We start from the raw sequence: 12,514 nt of genomic DNA, 5'->3' as shown, positions 1-12,514 counted from the left end.
TCGCGTTTGATTCCCACCGAGACCGAACTGTAACAATTTTTAACCGAGAATTTACATTGCTTACAGTAATCTGCTTGGAAGTTTCACCTGAGTTCGAATATTCTTGAGCGTGATTTTACTATTTGGGCTATGAGCCATTTTTGGCACATTCACGTGGCCACACCGCCGTTCACGCTGAATTCTGTGCGAAAGAGGCATGTATTGCTTCGATATTGTCAGTGCGTCATACGTAGGCAAGTTTTTAGTGCACAACACTTTGGCGCCCGCCACAGTAGTTTGACGGCGGCATTGACCTCGCTACTTAGCGAACGAATGAAGAACCGAAGACAGAAAGAAAAAGTAGGCGGAAAGTGTGGCGAAAGTGTGAGGGCGAGGCAGTGAGGCATGCTAGACGGTGGCGACGAGGGGGGAGATGACGCCTAGCAGCGCGTGCCGTCGTGCACTCGACGATGACGCATTGACTTCAAGAGACGCAGTTCGTGGTCGCTTCCCGAGACGCAGATTGCGATCCCTTCCTGAGACGCAGTTCGCGCCTCCGACGCATACGCTTACCATCGCTGACATTTGCGCGGAAGGTTCAAACACGATTTACAACAACATGCTCGGCGGCGGCCACGCGCTTCGAGATAACGCCAAAGTAGCGGGTACCGCCGTGCATTCGCTGATCACGCGATCACTTGCTGAGGCACAGCAGCTATGCGCCGTGACAGAGAAGACTGCAGTTCGCGCTGCGCAACAAATTTCGCCTTAGGGTGTATAGTAATCGCTCGCCACTTTTTTTTTTTTTTTTTTTTTTTTTGCAGTACTTAACAAAACTGTATAAACATTTCTCTGTAAAGCGTGCTTTGCCTGTAAAGCGGTGCTGCATTTTGGAGCAGCAAGCGATAGGGAGAAAAAATGTCACGACTAAAAAAGGCCGTGGCGTAGGCATAGAGCGTTGGTCTTGCACACAAAAGCGCCGCGTTTGATTCGCACCATGACTAAACTGTACCAAATCCTATTTTCAAAAGAAATAATTTAGTTTCTACACAAAAACTCCCGCAAAAATTTGACGGCAATAACAAATGTTTTTAACAGCCAAGCTAATGCAGTGCTGGGCGTTTTCGTGCTCTGACTGGTTTGTAAGTTATTCGTGTGTAGTGCGGCGTTAATGCGAGGTTAATGCGGCGTTCCTGTTAGTAAAAACCGTATCACACCTTAGTCCACTGCTGACGTGTAATGGCTGTCGGGATGATCCACTACCGAGCAGGCTGCGATGCTGCAGCAAATATGTAACACCCAACGGTGATAACAACGGCATACGAACGCCGTCGTTGAACTAGCACTGTAGTTTGGGCTACACTGTAATTACAAACACAGAGAGAATGAGGTTGCCATTTATTTCAACATATCTAAACATCTCCGTTTCTTTTACATTGAACGACAGTGAATATGGAGGGTAATGCTTCAGCCATCTTTAGGACGGATGTTCGAAGAAATGGCAACTCAATTACACATCCGGAGGTGTGTTTTTTTAGGGGAGAAGGTCCTTAGGGGCTCTGGCTGTCGGCGCCTCCTGTCGGAGTATCTCGTATCATGTAGTCCCGGCACTAAAACACAGGGACCCTCGTTTTTTAACGCCTCGCGCTAGAACGTTGCGCGTACTAAAAGAACACACGAGGACATTCGTTATCCAACACCTCGCACTTGAATGTTTCATATACGTGGTCAAAAACGCCTACTAAAAAACACACCGGGACACTCGTTTTGCAACACCTCGTGCTAGAACGCCTCGTGCTTCAAAGATACGACACTTTTGCAGCAAAGCTGCATGCCTCTACCCCCAAATGGTTTCATCTCCATGGGAAAAAACGTCAAGGCGCCAAGAATACACTTGTGCACTGCATGCTTCGCCCCTCCCAAGGTTTCACGTTAGTGGAGTTGGCCCGGGAAAACTTTGTAACTGCATGCTCATCAAAGCTACTTTGGCGGAAAATAAAAATTAAAAGCCAGGAAGGAAAGAAAGCATTTCCTTGTATAGTACGTGAACGGGCGAATGATGTTGAATGAACAGCTTCCGCACTGGGTGGGTTTTAGTTCAGAAATATTTGTGGGTGGAGCGCTGGAGTGGTCTTTCGATCTTTGCTTGATTGTGAAGCATAGATAACTACTCGAGAGTGGCTCCAGCCCCTCTGTTTTGTTTTGGGCAAGAGTAAAGTGGATGCTCACATACATCGGCGACGTAATTAATTAGGACCGGTTTTTCTTTATACAACTGGTAAATTTACTTCATGGTCTTTTCCCGGGTTGATCAAAACTAAGATTGTGAAGTGCGTAAAAGCTTTACGAGTTTAAACATGAGAGATATTTATGCTTTTTCTAAGCATTAACTTCAACGCTGTTCAGTCGGCGGCAATGCCATTAATAATGGCTGCAGAAGAATAGCTTTTGTTATGCATTCAACATCCGCGAAGGCCAAAAATGTACGGTTGATATATCTTGATGCCATTCTTCAGTTTTCCACCATTCGTACTCCTGCAGCCTTGTTTCTACTGATTCAGGATACGGTAATTTATTCAGGTGGAAGATATCGAGCTTTACGTGGGATTTATTGGAAGCGCCGCACCGTGGGAGCTCGGACCCGCGCTTCAAATTACCAATTTCACGATGCGTGCGCGATGCGATCGGCTTTCGGCTCTTTCACTTTTCCTTTGCTTTCATTTTCTCTAAGAACGACGAGCATTAGAATGCATTTGATCGAAGTATAGTACTTCTATATTTTTATGGGCTGAACAAAAGCTCCCAAGTTTCTCCGAGAATTGCGTTGGCGGCATACTTTTCTTTCGTGGAAAACCTAAGGAAACTGAACTTGATCTGCGCGAAGGCACTCATTCCATCAGGCTTAGTCTGTCGCAAAGGGCCCAATCGCGTACTATCTATAACCTCCTCCCTTGTGTTTCTTTTGCGATGTCTGGTGCTGTCTAGATTGTATCAGTGATTCCCTCCCCCCTCCTCTGCTGTCGCAACCCCCATTTTGATACTGTTTATTATACCTGGCGCAACTATGCCTTTGTGGGTACATCGTGTGTTATCGGCCTGGAATACCGTACTTACCCGATTCTAACGTGCACCTTTTTTCTGTAAAAATAGGCCGAAAAATCGCATGCGCGTTAGAATCGGATGCGAAACCGAAACTGGCGAAACAGCTGAAATTTCGTTCCACCCATCACCATCGCCACGTCAAGATAGCGTCAAGCAGCTTTTAGCAACAATTTTTTCGGATCTAGGCGCCTAGGCTTTTCTTTCGGCGTTCACACAAATCTTCAAATTATTCCACTTGCGTGCTCGATAACAGCAATGGCAGCAGCGGCAACGAAGGTGCGCCGCTTCCGCGGCTTACGAGCGGCTCCCACGCGTTCACAGCGAGCGGTTGGCTGAAGCGTATGTCTCTGGAGAAGCTCGCGGGATGGGCATGCGAGGCGTGGGCCACGATCCCATCGAACATGGTTGAACGTTCGTTCAGAAGTGTGGCATCGCGAACGCGCTTGAAGGCACTGAGGACGAGATGGTGCGGTCAGCGGAAGGCGACAAGGAGCTCTCGGAGAGCGACGAGGAGTGAGATTAGTGAGATTACTTCGGGGAATAAACCGCCCGTTTCTCTCGCATTCGTTTTTCTTGCTCACAAAGTTCCTTGCGCGTTACTAACGGGGGTGCAAGTTTTTTCGGTTTTTTGCCTGGAAAATCGGGTGTGCGTTAGAATCGGGGGCGCGTTAGAATCGGGTAATTACGGTACTTATTGTTCGTTTGCAGGGCGAGCTAAATAAACAGTCGACTTTATGCTTGGCCAAGCTGTATATGTTCAAGCTTTATTTCCAGAAAACAAAATGCCGTTCCTTCGTTACAAGTTCCTTCGACCTAATGTTTCCTATCTCGTTTCTTCCTTTCTCGTATCAAGAACTAGTTATCCTTCTGCAATGTCGCTGAATGCCAGTCAAATAGTTTTCTTGATTTCATATGAATTGAGTGTAGTTCGTTTGTAAATGTGAGCTGTTCAGCAGTGCAATGTATTCTTTATATTTCTATTCATTTATTTGCTTCGTGAGCCATTCGAACGTTTGGAGTCCGGCGCTTTCGGGAGTGCACTCATCAAACGACTAGGGCGCCGCAGGTTGTAACTAGCCAGCGACTCGAAGCCATTTTATGGGAGTCAGGCCTGCCAGTGTCATTACCGGAAGCGCTCAGGCAAGATATGCCGGTTTGAGTTGCACCCACCTTAATTTCGTGCGCTCACCCTGCCGTGCAAATGTATGTATACAGTTGGTTCGATTCCATTATCCCCGTCTTTTTCTTCTCGATCTCTACGCTCTTCGACTCGCCTAAAAGGCGGCTGCTACCGGGCTGCACAGCCGGCTCTTTGCACTACAGCTTGGAGGAAACAAAGCTTTGCCTAGCAAGCCTCGCATAAAATACGCAAAAATATTATTAGATGCATTTGGTCGCAAGAGGCTTAGACTTCTCGCATGAGAAATGGCAAGCCATGTGTTTAGCGTTCAGTGGTATGCATATTCGCATAAATGCAAGATGCACCATCGAAGAAGAGAATGGTAACTGACCTGGGGCGGAAACTGTCGCATTCTTCACGTTTATTTATTTTTTTTCGCAACCAAGCAAGGCGTTTGCAGTGAAAGCTCTATTACTGTATAGGTACAAACGCAGAAAACGGCTCGTAGCGTCAACCTAACCTTCACGCTCACCCAAGGCCGAGCCACCACCTCGTGCACTGGCGCGGAGTGAGAACGTCTAATGGCTCCTTCGTTACAAGAAGAGGGGCGTGGAGAGGGAGAAAGACGCAAAGAGTGTGGACGCGTGCCATCAGAAAATGATGCAAGGTGGCAGTGGCCGCAGCCAAGTTGACTGCATTGCTTGGGTTTTGTGTGACAGTGCAATTGTGTGCGCGTTCACTGGGCGTTCTCGACCCGAAGACTGACTGTACAAACTCGGTTTACTTGCGTTCATCAATGACAATTTTTAAATATACGCAGATTGCTGAGCCAGTTATCAAGCATGGCGTGTGATATCAGACTGAACAGAATGAACATAAAGGGAAAAATGCAACGAGTTTGATACAACAGGGATCTTATCAGGCTGTTCAATCAGGCTACGACGAATGAAACTTTGATGAAAGCACAGGCAACAATAAAGGTAACAAAATTCAAAATAAGTGGTGCTCGCCCATTCCGACATCATAAGAGGAAGCGTAGGCGCACAGTAATTTTTCTGTTAAAATGCACGTAGGTGCAACGTCTGCTTTGCAAATAGCCATGTTGAATAGCCATACTTGTAACCGAGAGACCGTGCGAGGCCTTGTCACTCTCTTGTACTCTCCCCCTTTTAACGTTGGAAGGACTTCGTTTATTCTCATTTCGCATTACATTTGTGTCAGTCCACTTCTCTGCTGCGTTTCTCACGCGCGCTTGAGAAGCGGGCTACCATTCAATGTTCATGCGCCCAAATGTTCTGTTGTTGTGACCCCTCCGTTGTTCACTTCCTGATTTTATGACAGCGCGGCGGTCATTCATGCGTCGTAAGAGGGACGACGTCATAGTCCCACGCGTCAGTGAGCGCATGTAGGGGCAATAAAATTCTTCTGGACACTTAAGTTCCAGGTACTTTGAGTGCAAAAAAGAATTATGGCAATGGTCATCTGTTAATCGGCTGTGATTCCCTGATGGCAGCTGCCTCTTTGACTTGGCATTCCCCCTCTGTGCGCATGGGAAAATTGTGCGTGTATGTTGACGTCGCAATCAAATGGAAATTAGGGAATGCGCTGTGACCTTTTCACTGTAGCCGTCCTCATCATGAACCAATCCCCTTCATTGCGTGCGTGATAATTGTTCTTAGGCTGACATTCGAAATTAACATTAGGCACTTCCAATGTGCCCAGGCTACCACTGGGCCAAGCAATGTCAACAACACAGAAATGTGCTCTCACTGTAGTTGGAAAAGGGTTTTCCAAATATACCTTGTTTTCAATCTCTTTGTTATGTGGCCCATAAATGAGGAAACCTACTCAGTGCAAAAAGAGCGTAAACGTTTCTTAAGAAGCCACCTTTCACTAGCCACAGAATCCTACACGCGTTTCAAACACACAAAACTATAAAATAGGCGCGAAGCGGGTCTTCATTCTGACGTCGAGCGCAAACGTCACCTGATGTTGTGGAAGGCCCTGCAAACGAATCGTTTCTTCTTCACGGGCTATGCAGTTATCACTACAGCATGCTGCTAGGCTATTTGGTACTGTATTTCAAAAGTAGAAAAACTACGCATCAAATACAAGACTAGTACAAGGGGGACTGGACGGGCGCAATCCTGTCCGCGCCCGTCTTGTCTCCTTTGTACTAGTCTTGTCTTTGACGCGCAGTTTTTCTCCTCTTACTTCCGACACCGAAGCACCGCGCATTGCTTTTTCCTGTAGGAATAAAAACAAAGAGTGGAAGTGCAAAGAGAGAAATAAGAACAGGGAGGGTATGGAGGTGGAACGCGAAGAAATCTCCCTCGTTCATCTCTCGTTCGTGATCAGGAGGTGGGGAAGCGGAGCTATTCGCATCTCGGCCTGTTCCGTCGGTTCGAGTCTTAAAAAAAAAGAAGTACCAGGAAGAAACAGCATTGAAAAGCAGTAGTGGCGACTCAAAGGTATTTGCCTATAGTACTGTATTTCTCTTGTTTACGTGCGAAAAACGTCTGTTCCGCCTGTTTTCACGGGTGAGATATTTGTGTAGGTTAAGCATGCATTGATTCCGTACGCCCCCATTCCGTGAAAGGGCAGAGCTTTCTATCCAATTTCTCTACTTGATGCGTGATCTAAAAGGCAGTCTTTCCGTCTTCTGTGGGTTTAAATTGGCGGGAAACATCTTTTGAAAAAGATTTTGGTCTACTCGGAATACCAAGTAAAAGAGCAGAGTGGAGCTCCCAGAAAAAAAAATAGAGTAAACGGTTTGCAAACAAAGGTGGGCACATTAATATATATATATATATATATATATATATATATATATATATATATATATATATATATATAGTTAAGAGAAAAGGTTCCTGGCTATGAGGTTAGCTGTACGATAGAGAAGTCAAAACTGAAAAACATAACAACATTTATTCTAACGTTTCGACCGAGGGCCGGTCTTTCAAAAAAAGACCGGCCCCCGGTCGAAACGTTAGAATAAATGTTGTTATGTTTTTCAGTTTTGACTTCTCTATCGTATATATATATATATATATATATATATATATATATATATATATATATATATATAGACAGAAATTAGGATTGTCAGTCAAGAAAACCTCGGAAAGCAAAGGGGAGGATATGGTAGGTCATAGAAACAGATAAAGAATTTAGAAAGAAAGAAAGTGGAGAAAAAATGCCCGCCAGGTGGGATCCGAGCCCACGAACCCACGACCCATCGCACCACACCGGTATTCTGGAGGTCGTGGGTTCGGATATATATATATATATATATATATATATATATATAGATATATAGATATATATATATGTCTTATTCTTTCGAAATTTCATTCGACCCTTTATCTCCATTTGCGCTAGCTATTCTAACAATTACTGGTGAAAGCATCTGCATTACTTTGGAAACGCAGGCCGCTACACGGTACTGGCTGCGGCGGTACTCGGCAAAGTATGCGCGCACTGATAGATGTTTCGTGACCGCAGAAACACTACGCAATAAATACGGGGCGCAGGCTATTTATTTATGGTATTCGCCACGTGTTAACCGATCAAAAGAACGCACGTGAACGTTCCCGGCTACGACCACAGCCCACCACCGTTCACCGCGACGACATTTCACAGCCTTGGTTCCCAAGAAACAAGGCGCCCTGGAAGACGGGTGCTTGAGAAACTAGTTTATTTCTTTCCTTCAGTCGGATCACCTGTCGCATCCGCCGCCTACTCCGAGTCCCTCTCCAGCACTGCCTCCCTATTTGTAAGGCGTAATGCTTACCCTCCCCGCTTAAAAGCTTTGTTCCACGGTCGCCATCTCCCTCTACTCTCTGCGACAATCCATCCTCGCCATACTCCTTCCGAGTGCGCAAATCCGCACTTCAAATACACTTTTCAAAGAGGACGGCTGCAGTGGGGGCGGGAGCTGCGTCGTCCTCAGTCCAAACAGACCCAAATGAGGGCGAACGCGGCCGCCTTACTCAGCCCTGTCAACGAAAGGACAGACAGACGCTCCCACGCTGGGAAACTAGCCTCAAAGGCTTCCACATACCGCGTCTCCGCGCTCGTTTAAAGTCAGCGTTGGGGCGGGCGGCCCTCCTTGGTAAGGAGCCGCGCAGGCTTACATGAAAGGAAAAAACGAATTTTGCGGCGAGCTAAAAAAGTTGGCAGCGCAGAAAAACATGAAGAACGGAAAGGTCGGGCGGTGAACGCATTCCCTCTCGAAGTTAAAAAGCAGAAAGTTCCAATATGCATGCCGGCCCGTATATATTCAGGCAACCTACACGTTACCCCTTTACCCCTTTCCTCTTCCTACAGCCACACTATCTCTTTTCTTGTCCACGAATTCGCTCTGAACAGAAGAACCGCGGGTCGTACGGTGGGCTGGCATCCTCGACACAGCTCGCGACTTGTATGCATGCATGCACGTGGGCGTGTTTTCAAACTGCCTTGTGTTGTGGCTCTGCTTGTTGCCGCAGGACGCTATGAATGGGCTCCCGCATCCCAGACACCAGCGCGCGTTTTAGATGCGAAGCAGCTTATTGTCGAGCCTGTTCCCTCCGCCGTTGTGTGGGCGCCGTTGTGCGGCGTCCACACTCCCACTGCCCATGCCTGGCCAGCCACCGCTGATGATGATTGTGGCAGGATGCCCCTAGGGATTGGCCAACCAAAGAATCCACCACGATATAGCTTCGCGTTCAACCACTGTCGTCATCTTCCCGTAGGGGAACCCTGAGTAGTATGCAAGGCATTCCTTCTCTCCTCTCCAACGCTCCTCTTCTCCCAGGCATTTCTCCTCTCCTCTCCAAAGCTCCTCTCCTATCGGGGATAGCGCAAGGAATGGCAACACCTGCGGCTTCGCGCGCGATAATGCGAAGAAGCTTAGGGTTAGAGACACGACGGTAGCCGCTGCATACTCCATTGGGGGCGTCACTGTAGCTCCGCGGTATAAATGATGCGCGCGCGCTCTCCGCTCCCCTCATTCTCCTCCCGCAACGCCGCGATCGAATTGAAAACTTATGGGAACTTGAGTCGACCCCACGTATGCTTCGCATACTACTCAGGGTTCCCTTACGGAAAGAAGGTGAAATTTTTTTCCACGCCATTTCGGTGCATGGGACTTTTGTTCCGGTTGATCACCCGATTTTTCAACTTCCTTCTTCGGTGCTTCCGGTCCTCGGTCACTTCAAAAAAGCCTCGATATATTTTCCGTCAAACGGAAAGCTGGTCCAGTTGGTAAATGTTCAGAGTGGTGAGCTGCGGAAGGAGGTATGGTGTAATTCTGGACAACAGCGCGAAATAAGACGTGGATGAAGGGAACGGACAGAAGGAGCGCTGAGCGGTAAATGTTCAACATGTGAAGTAATCGCAAAAACAAGACTCTCAGTATGTTTTCAGTTAGACTTCGTCCTTTCGTGCCGTCGTCTTCCGGGAATCAACTGAGGCCATCTGGTGGAGCCTTTTGATTATTTGTACGTACCGAAAACTAGGAATTGCTTGCTCAAGCTGTAATAATAACCCGTAGTTTGGGGATTTCTGTCTGTCTGTCTGTCTGTCTGTCTGTCTGTCTGTCTGTCTGTCTGTCTGTCTGTCTGTCTGTCTGTCTGTCTGTCTGTCTGTCTGTCTGTCTGTCTGTCTGTCTGTCTGTCTGTCTGTCTGTCTGTCCGTCCGTCCGTCCGTCCGTCCGTCCGTCCGTCCGTCCGTCCGTCCGTCCGTCCGTCCGTCCTTCTGTCTGTCTGTCTGAAAAAAAAAGAAGTATGGAACGGGAGAATATACGTCTTTCTTGCAAAAAGCGACGAGGAAGAGTCTTCAGTAGGGACGTTGTGACCCTTCCTTGCTTCATTCTACACCGCTCACTGCCGGCAGGTGCTTGTCGAGGTCGGAGCTGGTCAGTGGTCTCTCGCAAAGGGCGTGCTAAGAATATAAAGTATTGGGCGCCTGTAAAGTGCTCTGGTCGTAGCCCCGTATAACATTAAACAGGGTCCCATGGCCTCTGCAGTAGCGTCATGGCGCAGAATGAAGGGTCCGGGGAAATATAAGCCATTTAGTGGGACGGGGGAACGTTATCTTGTAAAGGGCACACAGATGTCACTCCTGCTCTTGGATAGTTATTTAGGCGCCCGTACGTGGGTGATTCGTTCGATCCGTGTTCGTGCTTTCTGGATGTGAGATTAATGGTATCAGTGGACTCCAGGAACATCCAGCGGCTGGGAAAATTACCATGCCTATCTCCATCAGGGAGTCTATCGGCATCGGGATCGCCTTGAGCGAGGGAGAAAATGTACTGACGTAGAGCGGCGTGTTGTTCGGCGAGTACGTGGTGCTATGGGATCTAGGATGTACCGGCATCTGAACCATTTCAGGAAGATTATGAGAAGTGCGCATTGGGTAATCAGTTGTTGCGAGAAAGAGAGAGAGAGAGCGAGAGAGAAATTTTTAGAAGCCCGAGGAGGAACTTCGCGAGGATTCCGGACATGGTCGAGAAAGGAGTGACGCGAAACAACAACTCTTAAAATCCACCCAAAATAGGCTGTTTGTTTTGTAAAAAAAGCCGCAAGAATGCTCTAGTTGCATGAACTTTGCGGCATGTGTCGCTGCTCCCACGAAAAAGAATGTCCCCCTTCGACACCCCCCCAACCAGGTACGAGTGGTTTTTCAGGGCAAGGCACGGGCTAGAATTAACGCGCAATCGTCGCTCTGGAGTAAAACCGTGTCCGAAGAAAATGAGTGGCTGCTTTCCCCTTGATTAGCTTCAGGAATAGAAGAAGGAGCCCGCTCTGCGCTGTCATTTATTTTGTATGACAGCCTTCGCTCTGAAACTTTGCAGATATATTTCAATGTACCGCATTTGCGACCCACAGCGCCAGTGTGTCATCAATTTTCTAGGCTTCTTTCGTTCATTTTCAGCTCTGGGCAGAAAACCGTTAATCGCTCTTCATTTCGTTCTTTTTTTCCTGAGCCAGCGCCTCCAACAGGGCACGAAAAAAAAAACAGAGGGGGGCGCCTGTGCTGAAAGATCGCAGCAGTTTGACTCAGCCTCTGCATTTTTGCTGCCCTACACTGATGTCTAATGCTTTAAGCCCACTCCGAGCTTAAGGCGGATGATAATTACCTTCTCACTGGGCGGCCAAATCGGAACGGTAATGTCGGCATGTAGGGGTTACCTTTTTAGGCGGACAAAGGCCAGACCGCTAATAAAATTCCTGTCCCTCAGGCAAGGAGTGTCCGCTACGTTTGTCTTTACGTACCGCTCGCGGTTTTTTTTTACCTTTCTCTGCACTCTCGTTTCTGGCTCAGGAATCATTTTTGCCTACAGCCGCGGGATGTTGCAGTTCTAGGCTACACTGTCCGCCTTCTGAGGCGCGATCACTAGGTGATCCTTTCGACGGGTTGGCTCCATTTTTCTGCAATTCCGCAATGATACTTTGAGCACTAGCGCGTAGCTGCACGTATTTAGTCTGAAGTAAGGGAATATCGAGGAAAATGGAAACGAAACTCATGGCGCGCATACCTCGTTCTATTTCCGGTGTGTGGAGAGATTTCTCTGACACTCGGCACCCGGACTTGTGCGCAGGTTTACTGATAACACGCTGAAATAAAACAAACAAACAGGGGGAGGTTTTCCACAAAACAGTCAAAATAGCACCGAGATTTCTTGCGCTGTGGGCAATGTGCCTGCAGCCTCTTTTGATTGGTGCTATTTCCCACATGATGTGTGTGAGCCTTCGATATGACCATGGGCATACTTTCTTTTATTATGTCAGAAACCAAGCGGATATGCCTGAATAAAATTACACCCAAATCTTGCCCCTGGACTTTGAGAGTTCAGTCTCTGCGAGAGGTGTGCCGTGTCTAGCACAAAGCGGCACGAAACAAGATAAATAAGCTCCATGCATCAGATACGACGCCCACGCATCTGTGATGCTAGCTGTGCGTCTATCGCGCCGCCCCGTATTGCGTTTATTGAATTCTTTATTGCTGGGTATTATATGCATCTGTGAAACGGAAGTGATTTGTCATCTGCGGCGCGACGGATCAAAGATCAATGCGTCTTATGCATCAATGGTTGTCAATGATTCCAAGGAGAGGCCTTGAATGGGGGAACAATGGGATAAGTGGGTGTTTCTGGGCATGTTTGTGTCAAACATGGTGTTCTAACGGCGCTTCTCCTGTTATAGCTGATTCATTCGCTCTCACGACACTGACCACCAACTTCAATGAGGTTCCTTCAACTGTGAATGCTTATTTTGTAGAAAGCCGTACTCTCTGTTATGGCCCGGAATACACAAGCGCTAAAAC

This window comes from Haemaphysalis longicornis, unplaced genomic scaffold (assembly GCF_048455015.1).
Source record: "Haemaphysalis longicornis isolate Haplotype H1 unplaced genomic scaffold, Haemaphysalis longicornis Haplotype H1 scaffold_2, whole genome shotgun sequence".
In the NCBI taxonomy this organism is placed as follows: domain Eukaryota; kingdom Metazoa; phylum Arthropoda; class Arachnida; order Ixodida; family Ixodidae; genus Haemaphysalis; species Haemaphysalis longicornis.
Note: the sequence above shows the minus strand (reverse complement) of the source record.